Source organism: Erpetoichthys calabaricus, chromosome 17 (genome assembly GCF_900747795.2).
Source record: "Erpetoichthys calabaricus chromosome 17, fErpCal1.3, whole genome shotgun sequence".
Lineage (NCBI taxonomy): Eukaryota > Metazoa > Chordata > Cladistia > Polypteriformes > Polypteridae > Erpetoichthys > Erpetoichthys calabaricus.
The window spans coordinates 86,125,562-86,148,731 of record NC_041410.2 but is presented as its reverse complement, the minus strand read 5'-3'; the positions used below and the strand labels follow the sequence as shown (position 1 = coordinate 86,148,731).

Here is a 23,170-nt window from a genome sequence, read left to right as displayed (position 1 = left end):
CACCCTCATACATCTGTATCGTAAGAGCATCCCTTATCTACGATGGAGCATTCGATCAGAAGAAAATATGAAGCTGGTTTTAAATTAAAAGTCGTTGAAGTAGTGAAAGAAATTGGTAACCGCGCTGCTGTAACAAAATTCAATGAGTCTGAGAAACTGGTGCGAGATTGGAGGAGGCAAGAAGATGTAAAAATAAAAAATTAAGTGTCGCATTTTTGAACAGCGTATAAGTCGGGGTCTGATTTTATGATCGATTTTTCGGGTTTCAAGACCCAACTTATATGTGAGTATACTGTATATGGTATATATTTGAAATGCTTTTAAGAGGAGCCCTTTTAAAATCCCTCTTCAAGGTCAAATTCCTTACAAGTACGTGTTTGAAAACATTCCATAGTCCGAATATTAATGCACAAAAACATACAATACAGTACATTACAATTTATTTTTGTATTGCCCAAAATCACGCAAGAAGTGCCGCAATGGGCTTTAACAGGCCCTGCCTCTTGACAGCCCCCCAGCCTTGACCCTCTAAGAAGACCAGAAAAAACTCCCAAAAAAAAAAATGGAAGAAACCTCGGGAAAGGCAGTTCAAAAAGAGACCCCTTTCCAGGTAGGTCGAGCGTGCAGTGGGTGTCAAAAAGAAGGGGGTCAATACAATACACAGAACAGAACACAAGTCATCCTCAATACAATATAGTACTGATCAGAATTTAACAGTAGATGATATCATATAATATGAAAAACATGTATCGCTAACGATAACTGGCTGACATGACATCAGCGTGAGTTATGACTACGACATCCTGGTTATCGAGACTCCGAGGATACTTGCAATTTGGGTCCTTTTCAGTCGCTGAATCTGCTCCTCTGTCTGGAGATGATACTGTTCAGTGGATTCCCCATGATTGACAGGAGTCTGGTCAGCGCCCGTCGCTCTGCCACGGATGTCAAACTGTCCAGCTCCATGCCTACAATAGAGCCTGCCTTCCTCATCAGTTTGTCCAGGCGTGAGGCATCCTTCTTCTTTATGCTGTCTCCCCAGCACACCACCACATAGAAGAGGGCACTCACCACAACCGTCTGATAGAACATCTGCAGCATCTTATTGCACAGAACATCAGTATTGGCAGTCCAGTCCAGTTTATCATCCAGCTGCACTCCCAGGTATTTATAGGTCTGCACCCTCTGCACACAGTCACCTCTGATGATCATGGGGTCCATGAGAGGCCTGGGCCTCCTAAAATCCATCACCAGCTCTTTGGTTTTCAGTAATCCCTCCTCGATAGCGGGGGGTTGCGTTCCAGAACCCCCTGCGAAAGGTGAAAATCCACAAAGTACAAACCATATGTTTATATCGTTATTTTTATATTGTCATGCTTGGGTCACAGATTTACACAAAAACACAGGAGGTTGTAGAGAGACAGGAACGTTATTCAAGCACTGCAAACAAACATTTGTCTCTTTTTCAAAAGTTTAAACTGTGCTCCATGACAAGACAGAGATGACAGTTCCGTCTCACAATTAAAAGAATGCAAACATATCTTCCTCTTCAAAGGAGTGCGCGTCAGGAGGAGAGAATGTCAGAGAGAGAGAGAAAAAAAAGCAAACAAAAATCAATAGGGTTGTTTGGCTTTTAAGTATGCGAAGCACCACCAGACAAAGCAGCTGCAAGGATGTACAATGTAAAGGTAGTCTTTCAGCATTTTTTAAAGGAGCGTCCGTATCCTCTAGGCCAGTGTGCAAACAAACCCTCTGCTCACACCCCCTCCGTCAGGAGCAGAGAATGTCAGAGAGAGAGAGAGAGAGAAAAGCAAACAATCAAAAATTAATATGTGCCCTTCGAGCTTTTAAGTATGCGAAGCACCGTGCGGGAAGCATGTCGCTTGACAAAGCAGCTGCACAGAAGGGAGCAACGTGAAGGTAATCTTTCAGCATTTTTAGACGAGCGTTCGTATCGTCTAGGGGTGCGAACAACCCCCCCTGCTCACACCCCCTCCGTCAGGAGCAGAGAATGTCAGAGCGAGAGAGAGAGAGAGAGAAAAGCAAACAATCAAAAATCAATACGTGCTCTTTGATCTTTAAAGTATGTGAAGCACAGTGCAGGAAGCATATCGCTTGACAAAGCAGCTATATGTAAGCCCAGCAAGGAAGAGAGCAATGCGAAGGTAATCTTTCAGCGTTTTTTGAAGAGCGGCCGTATCCTCTAGGGGTGCGAACAGCCCCCGTGCTCACAATATAGTTGAGGAGTTTTATTTAATATGTAATACGCGCTCTGGTTGGGTAACTTCTCAGCCATCTGCCAATAGCGTCCCTTGTATGAAATCAACTGGGCAAACCAACTCAGGAAGCATGTACCAGAAATTAAAAGACCCATTGTCCGCAGAAGTCCGCGAACCAGCAAAAAACCACGATATATATTTAAATATGCTTATATATAAAATCCGCGATAGAGTGAAGCCGCGAAAGTCGAAGTGCGATATAGCGAGGGAATACTGTTGCTGGTGTTCAGTTGTAGGTGGTTTGAGTCGCACCATTTAACAAAGTCCTTGATTAGGTTCCTATACTCCTCCTCCTGCCCACTATCCCACGATAGCAGTGTCGTCAGCGAACTTTTGCACGTGGCAGGACTCCAAGTTGTATTGGAAGTCTGATGTATATAGACTGAACAGGACCAGAGAAAGTACAGTCCCCTGCGGCGCTCCTGTTTTGCTGACCACAATGTCAGACCTACAGTTCCCGAGACGCACATACTGAGGTCTGTCTGTAAGACAGTCCACGATCTATGCCACTAGGTATGAATCTACTGCCATCTGTCAGCTTGTCCCTAAGGAGCAGAGGTTGGATGGTGTTGAAGGCGCTAGAGAAGTCCAGAAACATAATTCTTACTGCACCACTGCCTCTGTCCAAGTGGAGGGGATCTGAGAGGGTCATCTGTTGGGGTCTGGGGCGCCTCCCACAGATCATTTTTCTTGGCATCACTTAATAGCTGTGGTGTTTTCCCGTCAGTACTTTGAGCTCTCATCCATGGGAGACTACAGCCTGATGACAGTTGCTGTAAGCCGCCAGCTCTTAAAATATGAATGGCTGGACTGAAAGCCCTATTAATGACTGCGGCATTTCCAATGAATTTTGTCTGCATCTGGTCTTCGATTTGGCAAAGCATATTTCCTTTCTTTACGAGACCACATGAGTAAATATTAGAAAACAATTTGTAATTGCTAATGTCAGAATCTGCAATTGAACATCCAATGGTATTACTTGTAATTACCACTGAGTCATTGCAGTAAATGGCAGCTGTAATTGCTGCTTCAGGTTGCTTTGTTTTAATTCATCTCCTCCAATTAGCAAGAATTCTTTTTTATCTGATTCAAATATGAACCCCCCAACCTCCTCCCACAATATAGTGAAATGATTCACTTTGGTATTAAAACAAAAAAATAAGAAACTAGCTCTCACATGTTTTAAATAAATTAAAATATTGTGGAATGGGTGAAATCAAATGATGATTATTTCAATGGGCCGAACCAAATATTTCATCCCCTGTGCTTGTTTATTTGTATGCTTAGCGGAATGGTGTGCTTATTAAAAGTAATTTGTATTTGGAATGGAGATTAATACTTAATATTTTCATAACTGCTTGTTAATTGTCATTTAAGGAATGAACTGAATGTTTAAATGAAAGGAATGGCTTTCTGACAAATTAGGTTTAAGTCAGGGCCACCACCCTGGCTTATGTTTAAATTCCTTTCCTTATGTCCTTTTCACTAATTTTTGGTCCTCCGTCCATCCATCCATTATCCAACCCGCTGAATCCGAACACAGGGTCACGGGGGTCTGCTGGAGCCAATCCCAGCCAACACAGGGCACAAGGCGAGGAACCAATCCCGGGCAGGGTGCCAACCCACCGCAGGACACACACACACACACCAAGCACATACTAGGGACAATTTAGAATCGCCAATCCACCTAACCTGCATGTCTTTGGACTGTGGGAGGAAACCGGAGCGCCCGGAGGAAATCCACGCAGACACCGGGAGAACATGCAAACTCCACGCAGGGAGGACCCGGGAAGCGAACCCAGGTCCCCAGATCTCCCAACTGCGAGGCAGCAGCGCTACCCACTGCGCCACCGTGCCGCCCTAATTTTTGGTCCTTTGGTTATTAATTCATGTTAATGTTATTATTTCTATAATTATGTATTTTTAATCATTCATTTTCCGTCATCTCAAGCCAGATTCCGGGGGGGAACAGTCTTAGCAGTGAAGTCCATACATCTTTTTCCCAAACCACACTTGCCATCTCGGAGATGTAATCCTCCCAGTGAGTCCTGGGTCTTCCCCAGGGTCTCCTCCCAGCTGGTTGTGCCCATAAAACCTCCACAAGGTGGCGTCTGTATCAGATGCATGAACCACCTCAATTGGCTCCTCTCGATGCTGAGGGTCAGCGGCTCTGCTCCAGACATCTCCCAGGTGTCTGTGCTTCTTCTCACCATCTCTCTAAGGGAGATCCAGCCAGTGGGGAAAGCTCATTTCATTGGCCAGTACCCACAATCTCATTCTTTTGGTCATTACCCAAAGCTCATGACCATAGGTGAGGGTAGGAACATAGATTGACTGGTAAATCAAGACCTCAGCTCCTTCTTCACTACTACAGATTGGTATAGTGACCACATAACAGCACTCACTGCCCCAATCCATTCATTGGTCTTGCCGTCCCTTTTCCCCTCACTCATGAACAAGACCCCAAAGTACTTAAACTCCTCCACTTGAAGCAGTAAATCACCTCCTACTCAGGAAGGACATCCCACCTTTTTTCTATTGAGGACCATGGCCTCAGATATGGAGGTGCTGATCGTCCTCCCTGCCACTTCACACTCAGTCGCAAACCATCTCAATGCGTGCTGAAGTTCACAGCTCAATGAAGCCAACAGGACCATGTCATCTGTAAAAAAGCAGAGATAGAATTCTAAGGTCACCAAACTGGACCCTTTCGCCTCCCTTTCCAAACTGCACCCAACAAGCACAGCCCCAACACCCACTAGAAATGGTGCATGTGGACACAGCTCTCATTGCTTGGTTTCTATGTGTGGTGGAGGATTCCTCTGCCATGTCTGTTGTGTTTTATGGGCGGTTCCCCAAGAGGGCGGGGTCACTTGTCAATCTTCATTGAAGGACTTCTCCACGCCCTATAAAGGCTCATGGGAATTGCAGTTCTGCTGCAGTGAGTGGTAGGGATTAAGAAATGGCAGACCATATGCAATGAAAGCATGAGAAGTAGGTGGTATCCTGGATTAATTTGGGTCATTGCAAGAGAAACGTCTGATGTATAGTAATAGAAAGGAAGGATGTGGATGACAAGGCTGAGATTTGGAAATACTGGATTGAAATCAACATTAGTACATCTGATTTAAGGACATGTCCTACTGTGACATACTCAGAGAATTAAACCTGTTTGATCTCGAGCAAGGGAGACAACGTGTGGACCTTATCTGGGTGATTAAAATTGTTCAAAGGCATTGATAAAGGAGATGCAGCAACAATTAAGGGAACGTGCATTTAAAACTTAAGCCAAGAAGGACTTCTTTACACAAAGAGTTGTGGGACTCTGGAACAAACTTTTGAGACATGGAGCTGAAGCAGAAACCTTGACAACCTTTAAGAAGGATCAGGATGAGATGTTTGGGACAGCTTAGCTAATAGCTAAACAAATGGGCTTCATGTTCCGAATGGTCTCCTTTCATTTGTCAAACTTCTTTTGTTCCTTTTTCATGGGAAAGCATATGGTACTAGGGTGTTGTACCATGTGTAAGGGACGGCCAGCAGCTCAACCCGGCTGGGATGCCCCAAGAATGGAAGGATGGGAGAAGGCAGCTACTTTTGGACACTGCCTCCGCCATGATGCTAGATGGCAGCTCCCCTGGAGTATAGCGGTGCTCCGGATTCCTGCAGGACATCCTGGGACTTGGAGTTCGCTGTTGGGTGCTGTGGGTGCCGTCAGGGGGTGCTGGTCCTTCCAAGTACTAGGAAGTCACAAGGACGGAAGCCCCGAAGTACTTCCAGGCTGATTAAAGAACTTTAATTCTCTGTTTGACCCAGAAGTGCAGGCAAGTCAAGTGGATGGAAGAGCAGAAGCACTTCCTGGTCAAGAACTATATAAAGGACTGCTGAAAACCCAGCAAGTGAGCCAGAGTTGGGTGGAGGTGGACAAGGCTTGCTGGGAGGTGTGAAGGAGAAAACAGAGAGAGAGAATTGTGATTATTATTGTGTTCATTGCCTGTATTATTGTGGCTGTGGTGCTTAGAGAGCACTATTTAAAGAAGAAAAGAATTAAAAATCTTCTTAGTGCTTTTAACTAGTGTCCTGCGTGTCTGTCTCTTGGGTTTAAGGGGCAACAGTAACCCCTGGCATCCACACGTTAGCCATTAGGGATGTAGTGAGAAGTCAAGCAAAATGACATCTGTTATTGGCTAACTAAAAAGATTACAATATGCAAGCTTTTTGAGGCAACTCAGACCCCTCCTGATTACATCTTGCCTTCATTATGCTTGACTTCTCACCACATGGGAAAGCATAATAATGGTATGCGTGAATTATGTGTGTTACCAGAAATGGTAGAACACGTCATGAGGGTTTGTCACAAATACGGTACAGAACAAGTAAAAATGTGTAGGAAAATAATGGGAAATACAAAAGGATTTGGACTGACAGAGATCCTTGGAGTTCAAAAATGGGTCAAATAAGGCACATGGTGCGGTAATTACATTTAAAGTCAAAACAGGTCTGGGTGGGAGAATCGAAATTGGCCATTTCTATCTCACACTTCAGTACTCTAGGTAGAGGTAAGGACAAAGTTTTAGAATAATGAAAGTGACTGGAAGAAGAAACATAAAAAAAAAAAATCCAAAAGGGTGTAACCAAGTATCTGTCCTATCTTATGCCGATCCTAAACGGTAAACCAACAGCTGAGGCCATAAAGGACTCCAAAGCCCTAACAATGAATAACAACCACAGTCACGCAGCCAAGTCTTTAAATTTATCTGCAAACTCCGATGACCGGGGGAATGCATAGTGCTGGTCTTTTGTCCTGTGACAGCAATATGTCAGCATGACGCACAACTGAGGGTCTGGAATAATAATGGGATAGCGAGTGATGCCCAAAGTAGCGAGAGCTGAAACAACAAAGATAGGCTGTGAAAAATATATATATACTTGTGAGAAAATAAATCCCAAAATTGAGTTCTACAAACCTAAATTATGATACAAAATGTAACTAACAGAGCTCAAAGGAAAGAGAAAATAGTTTTAAATGAATCCAAATTATAACAGCATTTGTATAATTCTAGGAAGTGAAATGGGCAGTCAGGGCCATCTTATCATATGAGCACAATGGCCACTGGCTGGGGGTCCCAGGAGCAGGTGGTATCTGATGCCTATGTATGTTTCTGTTTCGCTATGAAAACAGGGACCCCAGTGCACTACTTTGCCCAGAGGCCTATGATGCTGGTACGATGGCCCTGCGTCGTGATCGAGAGCTAAAAGATTTTTCTTTGGATTTGCTGGCAAAGGTGCTTGTTGTTTGCTCTTTGTGTGCAGGGCAGGACATGAATTATATATAGCAGTAGAATTCAGGATATGTACAGTCAAGCGTAACATAAGCATGCAACTCACGGGTTTACAGAACGTCTGACCGTGTGGCTCCTACTGGCTACAGCAATAAGATATGAGAGCTGAGACTGGCATTTCAGTGCCCACCGTTAACTCATCAACTTGCTGAGGCTCCACTTGCAGTTGTAATAAAACCAGTTGTATTATTCATTTAGGATTTTTCAGTCAGTTTGGATAACAGCATCTACTACGCTAAAAATGTAATGCTGCAAAAAATTCCCCTTTTAAGATAGATTATTTTTAAACCTTTTCTTATGAATTCTGTTTGAAAGTGCCTGGCCTGTACAGGCTGCCTTCCAATGTTGTGAGCGCTCAGGAACAGAGCCAAGGTACAGAAGGTCAATGTTTAATTAGGCCTGTACAAAATGAGAGCGAAAGAGAGCACTTACAGCAATGTGAGTAGGTACTGTAGGTTCAGCAATGGCCATCAGTCCAAGCCAGGAGGAACATGTCAGCTCTCCTCAGTTACAGCCTGGAAATGAAGGGGGGCTGGAGAACTGTAAGTGCGGTCATACGGAGCATATGACAGCTGAGCTTTAATGGAGTGAGTGACAGACGTGGCTAATGCAATGTACGGGACATCTGTTTATATATCTGTATCATATAGTGACTTTGACTGTCTATCTATCTATCTATCTATCTATCTATCTATCTATCTATCTATCTATCTATCTATCTATCTATCTATCTATCTATCTATCTATCTATCTATCTATCTATCTATCTATCTATCTATCTATCTATCTATCTATCTATCTATTGTGTGAGCTTACCCGAACACCATCAGATAAACACAGCAATTCTACAAAAACACACATTTTATTTACAAAATTGCCACACACACACACAGTGTTCCTGCACCCGTCATCCTTACACGGGCCTTTAAACCTCCGTGGGCCACCTTTCTTCTGTTTGCTGGAGCTTCATCCTACTCCAACACTCGACTCTCGCTCCCTGACTGTAGGAAGGCAGCCCCTTTTATAGTCACCCAGATGTGCTCCAGGTGCTCATTGATGTCCTTCCAGCGGCACTTCCTGGTGTGGCTGAAGTGCCGCATGAGCACCCAGAAGCACTCCGGGCGTTCCTGGAATGTTCTTCCTCCACCTTCCCAGGTGTGGTGTAAGTGCAGATCTCCTGGGCTCCACGATGCTTGGGGCGCCCCCTGGCGGTGGTCATGGGCTCCAATGGGTTTGAGCCTCCTCGCTCCATCCCCATGGTCCCCTCATTATCCAGGGTAGTTGCCCCCTCGTGGCCCAGGGGATGTATAGACCACCTCCCGGTCCTTCCAAGTGTCCCGGCTGGGTCTGGCCCCCAGCCTCCTGCCACACTATCTATCTATCTATCTATCTATCTATCTATCTATCTATCTATCTATCTATCTATCTATCTATCTATCTATCTATCTATCTATCTATCTATCTATCTATCTATCTATCGTATCAATCCTTGCCATTTGGATACAGAAAAACATGAATTAATTTGACATTATTTCTAATATATTTTATTGATTGTCATTACAACTTGCATTTGAATCAGAGTAATCCATGTACTGTACACCTCAGTGTTAATATTGGCAGAGCACATATTTTGTAATGCAGGTATTAATAAAATGCCTCGCATTTATTCATTTCAACTGATGATGCATCACAAGCATTTGTAGCAATAATAGTAGAAGTTAGCTGTTGTGAGAACCAGCCATGACGGGGACAGACACCAAGACAGCTTATGTCCAACATACACACGTTTATTTTCTCTGACAATTACAGTGCACCAATCACTCACAGTCATTCTTTTTCTCATATTCTTTTCTTGCTGCCTCCACTCCTCTCTCGTAAGCTTCGTCTCACTTCCTCCCAGCTCCGGCTTCTCGACTGGAGTGAGGCGGCCCCTTTTATGCAGTACCCGGATGTGCTCCAAGTGGTTCTTGACGATCTTCTTGAGCACCCGGAAGCACACCGGGTGTATTTGCCTCCTGGCCTAGCAGCACTCCCTGTTGTGGTGGAAGTGCTGTCGTCCATGACTCTGGGAACATCTGGGCGAACCCTGGTGGTGGCCACGTGCCCCAACTGGGTGAAACTTCCCAACTCTGAACGTGTGGCCCACCAGCAAACCAGGGCGGTTGCGCTCTCGTGTCCAGGGGAAGGTATTGGTCCTCTATTGGCTTCTTGCCGCATCCCATAGATGTGCACATTGACCCGATGTGAGCAGGTTAGTGGTGTGTGCTTGACTGATAAAATGGCATCCTGCTCAGGGTTGGTTCCCACCTTGTACCCAATGTTCACTGTGACCCTGCAGTAGAAAAGTCATGTTTGGGACATTTAAGAATGGCTACATGACCTTATGGCTTGTGCCTTCAGTATTACGCAGTGCCTTACAGCGCTCTGTGTCTGAGCACTTTTCCAAAATCCCATTTGTTTAACACAGGTAAAAGATGGCTGCACAGAACAGTATGTCTGATTAATGAGTATTTACCGACTATATAAAAGCCAGACCTCTTTCTACATATTAAATCTCTTCCTTTGGCATGTGACCGTAGCGAAATTCCGCAGGGTTTCATTTGGAGGCTTCACTGCCATTTCCCTTGGTTGCCTGTGCATAATTACCGGCCGATGACAGCAGCCATTGATGTGGCTGTCCCCAGTTGGGTCGTTTGAGCCTCGAGTCCCCCAGGTTTTAATTAAGCTAAATGTATAGAATCCCTTCTCTTGTGTCAGTGGCGGTCGACTTTGATTAACAGCTTGTGTTTCGAGTTGCTTGGGTAACCGGATCACCATTGTGGCATACGTCGACACAAACTGTAAATGCTAACAAGCAGAATAATCCTGCGTCGTGAAAAGAGACCGGACCCCTCACGTAATGAGGGGTGGCCACTTTATCTTGGGCTACACATCAATGGGCAGCCTCCTCTTCCTTTTTAGTCTAAACCACAGGGTGTCATTTTTTTTCCCCTGTGAGACCCGGGTCCGAACACCACCAGACAAACACCACTTTTTTATAAATAGCACACGTTTTATTCATCAAACACAGTCCCACACAGCACACTGTGCTCCCAGCACTAATCACCCTGTACACGGGCCTTTCTCTCCCTGTCTGTGGGCCGCCTTTCCTCTCTCCACGGGAGCCTCATCCTGCTCCCAATCCCAACTCTAGCTCCCTGATTGTAGTGAGGCGGCCCCTTTTATTCTCACCCGGAGTGCTCCAGGTGCCTGATCACACTCTTCTGGCAGCACTTCCTGGTGTGGCGGAAGTGCTGCCCTTGCACCCGGAAGCACTCCGGGTGTCCCTGGAAGGATCTTCTTCCACCTTCCCAGGTGTGGCGCAAGTGCCCGTTTCCCGGGCTCCATGAGGCTTGGGGTGCCCCCTGGCGGTGGTCACGGGCCCCAGTGGGCTTGAGCCTCTGCTCCTTTCCCGTGGTCTCCTCAAGATCTAGGGCGGTTGCCCTCTCATGGCCCGGGGGATGTATAGGCCACCTCCCGGTCCTTCCAGGCGTCCCGGCTGGGTCTGTCCCCCAGCCTCCTGTGACCCCCCTTGAGTCTTCATGTGAATCTGTTCTGAATCAATAATCGTCAGGCTACCCCTGATTCCTTGGCACAGTCACGTCACAATTCAACTCCAAGCTGGTGAGCCTTTCTGGTGTCTGATCATCGGTTTGTGGGTTTATTCAGAGTCCAAGGAAATTCAATTTCCACATGCTAATCAACAAGCAATACATCACCACTCTCCAGAAAATGTCTGATTTGTGTTTGCACCCCCTCCTAAAGTATGTAATATCACATTAAAGATGATGTGGACACTTGGGGGCGCTATTGCCCCGTGAAACCCAACAGACAGAAATTTAACACAGGTTTAAAAAGCACTAAGATTTTTAATCCTTTTCTTCACTATAGTGCCTTCAAAGCACCACATCTACCAAACACACAGTGAATAAACACAATAATTCTCCTTTTCTCTTCCCAGCATGCTCTGTCTCACTCCCTCCCAACTCTGGCTCGCTTGCTGGGTCTCCAACAGTTCTCTATATAGTTCTAGTGCTAGCAAGACAGAAGGACAGAAGCACTTCCGGGTCAGTTGGAGAATTAGCTTTTGTTCAGCCCGGAAGTACTTTGGGGCTTCCTTCCTCGTGACTTGTGAGTATTTATAGTATACAGGAAACAGAAATCCCCGTGTCTCCATGCAGCATCTCCTGGCAGCACCCACAGTACCCAGCAGGGCTGTGAAGCCGAACTCCATATCCATGGAATCCGGGGCACTGCTATGCTGCTGGGAAATCACCATCTAGTGTCCTGGATGTGTCGGCAGTGTTGAGCTGCTGGTCCGTCCATCATGATGGAAAAGTCACATTTCTTATTTTTGAGCAATATCCAGTACTGTGGGCGAAAAATTGAACTCAAAAAAATAAGCTTTGAACTCAGCGCATAAAATGTAAATATAAATTGAGCAATATTTCCTTATACACACTCACCAGCCACTATATTAGGTACACCTGCTCAGCTGCTTCTTAACACAAATATCTAATCAGCCAATCATACAGCAGCAACTCAATGTAGACCTTGCCAAGTCGACCTGCTGAAGTCCAAACTGAGCATCAGAATGGGGAAGAAAGGCTTCTACTGGGATTTTCACGCACAACCATCTCCAGGGTCAAGACCGGCACTTTTGGGGGTGGCAAGTGGGTCGACCACCCCAGGACCTGCGGCAAAGGGGGCCCCGCTTTTGAGGTCCGTGTGTCCCGTTCGAGCGGATTTGTCAAGTTATATTCTCCAGTATATATTATATTTGAGATGCTTCTAAGAGGAACCCTTTTAAAATCCCTCTTTAAGGTTAAATTCCATACATGTATGTCTTTGAAAACATTCCATAGTCCGATCTGCATACACAACCATCTCCAGGGTTTACAAAGAACGGTCCAAAAAGTTGAAAATATCCAGTGAGCGGCAGTCCTCTGGGTGAAAATGCCTTATTGATGCCAGAGGTCAGAGGAGAATGGCCAGACTGGTCTGAGGTGATAGAAAGGCAGCAGTAACTCAAATAAGCACTCGGTACAACTGAGGTGTGCAGAAGAACATCTCTGAACACACAACATGTCAAACCTTGAAGCAGGTGGGCTATAGCAGCAGGAGACCACACCGGGTGACACTCCTGTCAGCTAAAAACAGGCAACTGACGCAACAATCAACATGGGCTCACCAAAACTGGACTGCAGAAGATTGTAAAAACGTTGCCTGGTGTGACGAGTCTCAATTTCCACTGCGACATTTGGATGGTAGAGTCAGAATTTGACATCATCAACATGAAAACATGGATCCATCCTGCCTTGATTCAACAGTTCAGGCTGGTGCTGGTGGTGTAATGGTATGGGGGATAATTTCTTGGCACACTTTGGGCCCCTTAGTATCAACTGAGCATCTTTTAAATGCCACAACCTACTTGAGTATTGTTACTGACCACGTTCATCCCTTTATGACTGCCATCTTCTGCCATCTTCCAGCAGGATAACACGCCATGTCACAAAGCTCAGATCATCTCTGACTGGTTTCTTGAACATGACAAGGAGTTCGCTGGACTCGAATGGCCTCCACAGTCAGCAGATCTCAATCCATTAGAGCACCTTTGGGTTGTGGTGGAACAGGAGATTCACATCATGGATATGCAGCCGACATGCTATCATGTCAATATGGACCAAAATCCCTGAGGAGTGTTTCCAGCACCTTGTTGAATTTACACCATGAAGAATTACAGAAGGCAAAAAGGGGGTCCAACCTAGTATTAGCAAGGTGTACCTAATAAAATGGCCAGTGAATGATTGCAGTAATCTTGTAAATGTGTTCCCCTGTGAAGCTTGAGTGATAATCCAGAGGTTGGGGTGTCCTGTGAAGCATCAAGCCCTACAAGGAAAGGACACACGATCAACGATTTGGGGAATTGGAGTGTCCCCGTGATGCAATGGGTGCCAGCATGCTGCTAAACAATGAAACACAGTTGATGAGCTCTGCCCCAAAATAACACTTGGACTGTTATCCTAGTGGGTACAAAAATGGAGAGTGTATCGACACATAAACACCACCAGTCTCTTCAGAGCTCAGGTTTAGATCCATTTGGGTGTCTGCCTGACGAAACTCTTCTACACCCCGGCAGGACATAAGGTCTGGCATTTTGTATTTGGCATGGCCAGTTGTAATCTCCCTTGCTGCCCACTGACCATCTGCTGTCCTCTGCTGCTGGAGCTCCTCTGTTTGATTTGCAAACTAATAATTTTGCAACTGAATGTTCTACTGCTTTAGGTACTTGTATTACTTATTTAGGTCATGGTGTGCTATATAAAATACTAATTCATTGTCTTGAGAATGGGGGGGAAAGAAAAGCTGAAAAAAAAAATCTCTCAAATAGCATCACAATGAATGTGATAATAGAAAAAGAAATTGAACTGTAAGGCACACAAGCCTTCCAGTAAATTACCAGCCGCCTGGAATAATGAACTTTCCTTGGGCGATAAATCGATTCTGTTTTTTACTACCCCTGCACTGGGCCTGCATATAAAACTAGGAGCATGTGTAATAAATCTCCAGAAGATGAGTTACAATCAGCCTGCGAGAGGTGAGGGGAAAGCCAGACGCTCGCACGCACACCCCTGGAGTGGAATCCATTTGTACCGTTTAATATTCCCACTGACTTTGACTTGCTTTTATTTGAGTTCTGTACTTCTTCCTTGCACCACTGTATTAAAAAAATAAATAAAAACTGACAGCAAACAAAACGTTTCTAATAAAAGGTCCTCCAAGCAGCTTCATCCTATTCAGGGTTGCAGGGGCCTGTCCTGGCAGCATTGGGCACAAGGCAGGAGCCAGCCCTGGATGGGGCATTTGTCATGCATGTCCAGTGTCAATGATAAGGAGTTGGGGTGCCAGGCCGGTAACCCCGTATAATTGGATCGCAATTGCAGAGAGGTCTTTTCAAATATGAGTTCAGGACAGAACTGGCAAAGAGGGTGGAGCTTCTGGTTTTCAGTCCTCCTGGCAGGAAGAGGCGGGTCCAGGTGGACGGACACCTGTAGTGACATCAGAGGTTCTAGCTGTCAATCATCCGGTCCACTGAGGGATGAAGAGAGAAAGGCGATAAGACAGAGCGCCAACCCCTGGTGTGGCGGTGGGATTACTGTCACTACAGTCCTTCAGATGTCCTTGATGCACACACGCGTGACAGCAGTTTAGAATAAGTAATGAACCAAGAACTTTAAAAACGGCAGACATCCTCCATTCTTTGTGAGCTGGATATACAACATGCAACGGATTCAGAAAGTATTCAGACTCTACTTCTGGCTCACTTTATTGTGTTGCAGATTTAATTTTAAGGGATAAATTTTCCCAACAATCTACACTCAATAACCCATAATGATAAAGTGAACACCTGTCTTCAAAAAGGTTTGCAAATTCATTGAAAAATCAAAAACCAAAATCTCTCCTCCATGTAAGTATTCAGACCCTTAATTCAATACTTTGTAGGAGCCCCTTTGGCAGCAATTCCAGCTCCAGATCTTCTTGAGTAAATGTCTACAAGCCTAGTGATCCTTGATTTTTGTAGTTTATGCCCTTCTTCCTGGCAGGTCCCCTGAAACTCCTTTAAACTGGATGGTAAGATTCTGTAAGCGGCCATCTTCACGTCCTGTGGGGTGTATGTCTGGGCTTTGGCTGGACCATTCAGAGACTTGTCCCAAAGCTACTCTAGTGTTGTCGGGGCTGTGTGCTTTGGGTCATTGTGGTACTGAACAGTGAACCCTTGCCCCAGTCTGAGGTCCCATCCACTCTGGAGCAGTTTTTCTTCAAGGACCCCTCTGTGTTTGGCCACATTCAGCCTTCCCCTATTTCTGACCATTCTCCATGTCCCTGCTGCTGAGAAGCTCCCCGCTATTAGCAGGAAAACAAAATTTCATGGGAAGATTACATAACAAAGATTCTAATTGAACGAGACCCAACGGTGACCAACTCTAGCTGATGGCAAACGTTGCGAAAAACTACCGTGGAAAAAAAGACATTTCTCACATACAGTAACTCTGATTGTATAATCCTCATTTCCTTTATCCATTTGTATGCTCAGAATGTGCAAAATTTATGCACTTTGTGCTAAAATTATATTTATATTTGTGGAAAACTCTGCATACAATATACAGTAATCCCTCGCTGTATCGCGCTTCGCCTTTCGCGACTTCACTCTATCGCGGATTTTATATGTAAGCATATTTAAATATATATCGCGGATTTTTTGCTGGTTCTCGGATTTCTGCGGACAATAGGTCTTTTAATTTCTGGTACATGCTTCCTCAGTTGGTTTGCCCAGTTGATTTCATACAAGGGACGCTATTGGCAGATGGCTGAGAAGTTACCCAACTTACTTTTCTCTCTCTCTCTCTTGCGCTGACTTTCTCTGATCCTGACGTAGGGGGATTGAGCAGGGGGGCTGTTCGCACACCTAGACGATACGCATACTTAAAAGCAGGAAGGGCATGTATTGATTTTCGATTGTTTGTTTTTCTCTGTCTCTCTCTATCTCTCTCTCTTTCTCTGCTCCTGACAGAGGGGGTGTGAGCTGCCGCCTTCAACAGCTTTGTGCCGCGGTGCTTCGCATACTTAAAAGCCAAACAGCCCTATTGATTTGTTTGCTTTTCTCTATCTCTCTGACATTATCTGCTCCTGACGCGCACTCCTTTGAAGACGAAGATATGTTTGCATTCTTTTAATTGTGAGACGGAACTGTCATCTCTGTCTTGTCATGGAGCACAGTTTAAACTTTTGAAAAAGAGACAAATGTTTGTTTGCAGTGTTTGAATAATGTTCCTGTCTCTCTACAACCTCCTGTGTTTCTGCGCAAATCTGTGACCCAAGCATGACAATATAAAAATAACCATATAAACATATGGTTTCTACTTCGCGGATTTTCTTATTTTGCGGGTGGCTCTGGAATGCAACCCCTGCTATGGAGGAGGGATTACTGTAAATAGGAAAGGCAATTCCAAAGCACTGTATTAAGGGAATATGAAGCTCCACCTCCCCTCATCTTTCATTGGCCATGAATCCTGTCTTCAATTCAGAAGCACAGTATTGTGTGAAAACGTCTTTCCTGTTTATATTGTGGGCTGAGTTTTCCTGAAATATTAATATTTTCAGCAAATATATTCTGAGCACACAAATGGAGAATGAACATGTGAAATATGAGACGTGAGTTAGATGAGAATTTTATTTCTTTTTTCCATGGATGTTTTCCCACATTAATAGTAATAATAATAATTATTATTATTATTTACATTTACATGGCAATTTTCTCGCTACTCAAAGCACTCTCCACGCAGGGATGACCCAGGACGTGAACCCATGATCTACTTACAGTACATTCAAGGCATTAGCACTGCCACCGTGCCAATACATCATTTACTGTTGTCCAGCACTGGTCACAGTTGGGTCCCGTTCAGTCAGAGTGTTTATATAATTTCTCCCCAAAAAAGTGAGATTAATTTTTTGGGATACCACTACAGATGACATGGGTAAATAACATATAAAAATATATAGATATATCATTCTTGGATGGAGTATTCCTTCAAATATATATTTTGAACTTTGGAAGCCAAATCACCTTTTTTGGTCCTATGGAGTTTTTAGCTCAAGCTGCCTGATGTTTTTACAGTTCCTCTCCCTTGTGGGACATTTTGTGTATTTTGGGACATTTAAAGATATATTTTGAACTTTGGAAACCAAATCCTCTTTTTGTGTCTATGCAGACTGATACCGGCCTGTAAAATTTGGGGGTCAAGGTGCCAGGGGTTTTTACAATTCCTCTCCCTTGTCAGGAGTTTTGTGCATTTTGGGATATTTAAATGTATATTTTGAAATTTGGATGCCAAATTGCCTTTTTATGGCTGTACAGATTGAAGCCCGACTGTGGAGACTGGGGGTTACGCAACCTGGAGTTTTTACATTTCCTCTCCCTTGTGGGACATTTTGTGTATTTTGGGACATGTAAAGATATGTTTTGAACTTTGGAAACCAAATCCTCTTTTTGTGCCTCGGCAGACTGAAGCCTGCCCTTTGAATTTGGGGGTCAAGCTACCTGGGGTTTTTACAGTTCCTCTCTCTTGTGGGAAATTTTATGCATTTTGGGATATTTAAAGGTATAGTTTTGGTTAGAAATAAATAAATTAGAGGGTCAGCTCAGGTTGGACAGTTTGAAGATGAAATCAGAGAGGCGAGCTTGCGTTGGTTTGGACCTGTGCAGAGGAGAGATGCTGGGTAGACTGGGAGAAGGGTGCTAAGGATAGAGCTGCCAGGAAAGAGGAACAGAGGAAGACCTAAGAGAAGGTTTATGGATGTGGTGAGAGAGGACATGCAGGTGATGGGAGTGACAGAGCAAGATGATGAGGACAGGAAGAGATGGAAAATGATGATCCGCTGTGGCAACCCCTAATGGGATCAGAGTAGAAGAGTAAAGAAGAAGAGTAAAGGTATATTTTTGGACTTTGGAAGCTGCCTCGAGTGCAGCCTATTCTACTCAGGCTTGCTTTAGGGGTCTTTTAGTGTCCTCACTCCTTTTAGCTATTTCACCTGAACTCATATCATAAGTACCCCCAAGATACGTAGACTTAGACTCCTTGTAACTTGATAGTGGGAGAAGTGGGGTTGGGAAGTGCATGGATGGATTCTCTGTTTTTCTCCCATAACCACTTAAAGGACGGCATTTGACAAGAAACCAAAACCAGTTTGAAAGATCTCACCTGAGGCTGACAGAGTGGCGTTTAGAAATTTGCGAATGAAAAGCAGGAGCCTCAGGAGAGCTCAAGAAGAAGGTTAATGAAGTCACAGCATATGTTAGAATACGTTTTGGCAGTGAGCATCATGGGGGGGCATAAGAAGAGTTACATCCAAGCTCATATTGTTAGACCTAATAATTTTAATTCTTTTTTTTATTTTTCAATAACCATATGTCACACTGAACACCCATTGGTTTTGGCTTTTCTTGCATTTCCTGGACTATTTGAATAGCTTGCTATAGAAAACAGTTAAGTGAACTGCAGCACGGAGTTCATGTTGACATTCCTGATAATGAGCCTGAGGTACGGAAAGCCAGATGAGGAATTCTGGAGCCAGGAACCCTGCAGGATGGTATGTTCAGATGTCAGATGCATTTTAAATTCCTAATCTCCATGGTTTGGACTTTTGTCTTCTGCACCATGACTCTCATGCAGTTAAACTCTGTGAATCTTCTCATTACGCTGTCATCAACGATAAAGTAGCAGGGTCTCTGTCGCAGGTAAGTGGTTCATTATAATTAGATGGCAGACATCTGGAGTGCATGATAAGTCTCGTTGTGTGTAATGTCGGTGGTGTCTGCATCGTTTCATAAAAAAAAAAAGAAAAGGGGGATGAGCCGCTCCTGTAGGCTCAGTGTCTGTGAGGAGACATGACACACATGCAGAAGAGAAGATGGTTTGTGACCCATTTTCATCTGATGACTCGCAGAGCTGAAGCACAATAATTTTAATCCAAGGAGATATCCACACCTTCGCTCCGGGTATTCTCCACACTCCCATGTAGTTATTGGGAACATCCTGAACCTGAAAACGCTGAGAGCCAGGATCCGAGATGAGCCGGGCAAATGAGGACACACAAATGAAGCAAGGGGTAGGTGCACAAAACGTGATAAGTGCTTTTATTAAAATCATCACAAAAACGGTGTTCAAAATAAAAAAGTCCAGTATATAAAGAAATAATTCATAAAATTAAGTGATCATGGAGGTTAAAATCATTCCAATCAATATTCCATAAAATTGAGATTCAAAGGTCCCTATCCAGAGACAGTTTTTTAAAATCCCACCAGTCCCAGTGTTTCCTTTTAAAACCGATGTCTCCTCAGCTTATTACTCACAACAGGTGACGTCCTCAGTCAATTCCTGGCTTGGGTCCCTGGGGTGCACACACATCCCTCATCGTCTACAGGAGACACGGCATATCAGGTCTCTCCTACCCGGGCTCCTCCCTGACCACCTGCCTCCGGTCCTCTACCCCGGGCTTTCTCAATCTTCCCTCTTGTTCGTTCTCTCGTTCTCCCATTTTAATCCCCCGTCTTTCCTTCTCCTTTCTTTCTTTGTCGTTTCTCTTCCTTCTCTCTGCCTTGCAAGCTCCTTTTAGATTGGCTTGCCCCTTTGGGCACATGCATGGTAAGAATGAGACACTGGACTGACGCTCCCATTCACAGATGTATGCGAGATCAGCCAGGCACCCCCCCAACCATCCTTTGTTCGAAGAGCCCACACCCGCTCACGATTGGAGCGTACATTTCCCGGGTGTATCCAGCAGGGGGTGCACGCACCCTCGGAAGAGGTTCATTAGAGATTGCAGCCATTACTAACCCAACAATATACACAAAGATCTATCTTATATCCTTCCCTGGGAAGGTAAGACTGGGATTCTAAACAGAATACAAATCATACTGACATACTTTAAATGTTGGCTACACCGGGTTGTGATTATTTATTTATAATCGCACTTCGCCATGGACCTTTCATCACAATGACATGTCCACATGTCCACTCTGGAGCTCCACTACCAGCAAGCCTGCATTGTGGACAGCTGACGGCTAGGGTCTCCTTCTCCTGGTGGTCATCCTTGGACTTCATCATCTATTCAGTTCTGCAGTGTTAGTGTTCTTCAGCCCACAAGTACAAATGCCGGTAATTTTTTTTGGTAGGAGAGAAACCCATCTGAGTCTGTGTCTGATCTATGCCAAAGTCTTCCAGCAAGTCAGGCTTCAAGAAGGGCCATTCCACCAAGATGTCAACATGTTAAAGTCAAGCAAGAGCTAAGAACACGCCTCTGTCTCCGATATGGTCAACAACAATCTCTGAGTTTGGCATCACTGGGACTGACCTCTGGTGGTCTGAGGCCTACTTCTCGAGCAGATCTTACTGTAAAACAATGAACTCATCCAAAGATCTTGATCTGACAGAAATGGAATGATATTTATAACAAACCTTTTACATCACAGGATCACTTCATCTACGTGGAGAAGCCATGCACTTTTAGCCAGAATGAAAATGTTGGAAATGTTACTTTTTTCACCACAGCTTTGCAATTGCAATGATTTGAGAATATCACAACCAACCATTTCTCGGATTTTGCACCAAACTTTGGACGTCTGAGGTGATCCGCAGATTTATTCATTTTGCCACCAATTCATGTGAAGTAATGTTAAAGCAAGCCACATTCATGCAAATCGCTGGTTCACTGACACTATTGGTGTGGTTGATGGCACGTACATGAAGATCATTGCCCCAAGTGTGAATGAGCACACATACAATCACAAGCAATATGACGGTATGAACACACAGGTGGTCATTGATGCAAACTGCATTGTGACGACAGAAAGGCTGAGGCTGGCATTTCAGCCCGTTAACAAGTGCGTTTATTTATTTATACAATGAATGATCCACAGAAGAGTTTCTGAAACTAGTCATGACTATCCTAGTGCGGTTTCTGAAGTCTCCTTCACGCCTCCAATAATCCCTGCCATCTTTCAGTGTTGCATGTCGCATAGTTGTTGAAATTATTGAGGAGCGACCTAAGTAGCCTCGATAAATCCTGTGAATACGACGGTAGTCTTCTAACTCACACTTGGTACCCTTCTATTATTTAAATCACTCTAGATAAAAGACAAAGTATACAAAAGATAAAAAGCAACATGGTATTTAATAACATATAACAATACTGAATAGACGGAAATATAATAGAAAACAAAATAGATAGCAAAGTCCAGATTTAAACAGTCTTAGAAAAGCTTACTGAAAATCAGAAGTGTCAAGGGGTGAATGTTGTCCTGACCGGATTTTGGTTTAGTGATTGGTGTCATTCATAGTTACGTTTTCCAAATCAGATGATCATGTGTCTCTTGATCTCTGATGTCACCCTTCTGTCGTTTGTTTTTTCTTTTTCTTCATATTTATGTTAAAATTCACACATGGAGTTACCAGGACATATCTTGTCCTGATGATGAATGACTCGGATCAAAGTGTTTGATCTTTTATGTACCTCCACACACCTTTCCTTTCGCAAATGATAAAGTAATTCAGTAAAGCCCTAGCCCCGCGGTGTCCAACCTTTCTCACAATATAAATTAATTGATGCAGGTTCTTTGGTATGTATGTTTCTAATCTGCTTATTCCTGAACAGAGTCACAGATGGTACTGGAGCCTATCCCAGGAAGCGTATCGAGCAAGGAAGGAACATTCAAAAGAACAGGGCACTAGTCCTCACCATTAGCCTCCTTAGCATTGGAACTGAACATCACTCGAGCTGTAAAAACAGTGCAAAAAGTGTTAGTCCCGAGTGTCACTCTGGCAATGGTTTTAGGTGGGTCTTCTGTAAGCATCAAGCCTGAGCGTTACCTGGGCAATGGTGTAGACGCCCGGGTTTGCAGTACACAAGCCCACTGCTCGCTTTGCTCGTCAACCCCTGGGCCGGTGCTATGCTCTAGCCTCTTTGCGGTTCTGTCGCTCGCATGTGGGGATGCGGTTGTACAATTTAAAAAGGTTTTTATTTTCATGGGAATTTCATAGGAATTTTCATGGGAAAAACACACAAATTCTTTTTAAACTTACACTTTTACTGTAAAACCTCAGTAAAAACAATTTTTTGAATTAAATTTTTGTCACTGTGTTTGGACTTTTATCGTAATGTATAAACTGCCCGTGATTGAATTTCGTTTCTTTCTCTCCATTAAATAAAATGACTTTTTCGAATGTTTGGCTCTGAGATTTGTTAATTGTCTTTGCAAAAGCTATTGTAACAGGAAACTGTTAACGTTTTAATAGGAATGGCATATCAAGATCTCCTTTGTTGTGTAATGTTATCCCCTGAAGATGTACTACATTACCTTTCTTGGATACATCTTTCCTTCTACAGTAATTCGGCCGGTGGAAGACCAGAAGGTGTTAACAGTTGTAGATATTCTACAGGATATTGTAAGTTGATGTTTTCATCTTCCGCACATCACCACCAACTGTTTCAGCAGAGTCTATTGATACGCATTTACAATATAACCGATCGACATTTTTGGCATAAATTTGTTTGACTTCATCGTTTCTCGGTGCTAGGATTGCACGTGTACTCATTGTTCTGTTGATAACCCTTCGTGATGAAATTCCTCAATAAGATTAGGACATAATATGTCTTCTTCAGAAAAGAGAGGAGAAAATGTGTCTGTCAAAAGCATTCACATGAATGAGAGGTGAGATTACTGTGTGTTTGGTTGAATATGGTCGAGAGGAGAGCATGACTTGAAAAAATCTCATTGCCAAAGTCTCACCTCATGCGATTTGAAAAAAATCTTCCAAAAAATCTTGCCTCGTCACATGATTTTTTTATTAAAATAGAGAGATTTGCTTTAGCAATGTCATGAAGAGACTACTGAAATGATTAAGTAAATAAAAGACAAGAATGTACTAGGAGAATGGTTGATGTAACACACAA

The 23,170-nt window shown here is 43.9% G+C and overlaps 1 protein-coding gene across 4 annotated transcripts in view; it reads left to right on the top strand.

Moving 5' to 3' along the window:
- atp8b4 (ATPase phospholipid transporting 8B4) overlaps nucleotides 1-23,170 on the top strand; it is a 258,238-nt gene that overhangs the window by 66,002 nt on the left and 169,066 nt on the right. Inside the window, exon 1 of one of the 4 annotated variants that reach the window (XM_051920876.1) lies at nucleotides 8,058-8,163. The exons of the other annotated variants lie outside the window; for them this stretch is intronic. The gene's annotated coding sequence lies outside the window, so the exon portion shown is untranslated. Of the gene's footprint in view, nucleotides 1-8,057; nucleotides 8,164-23,170 lie in introns of those variants that run through there. 4 annotated transcript variants of the gene reach the window in all.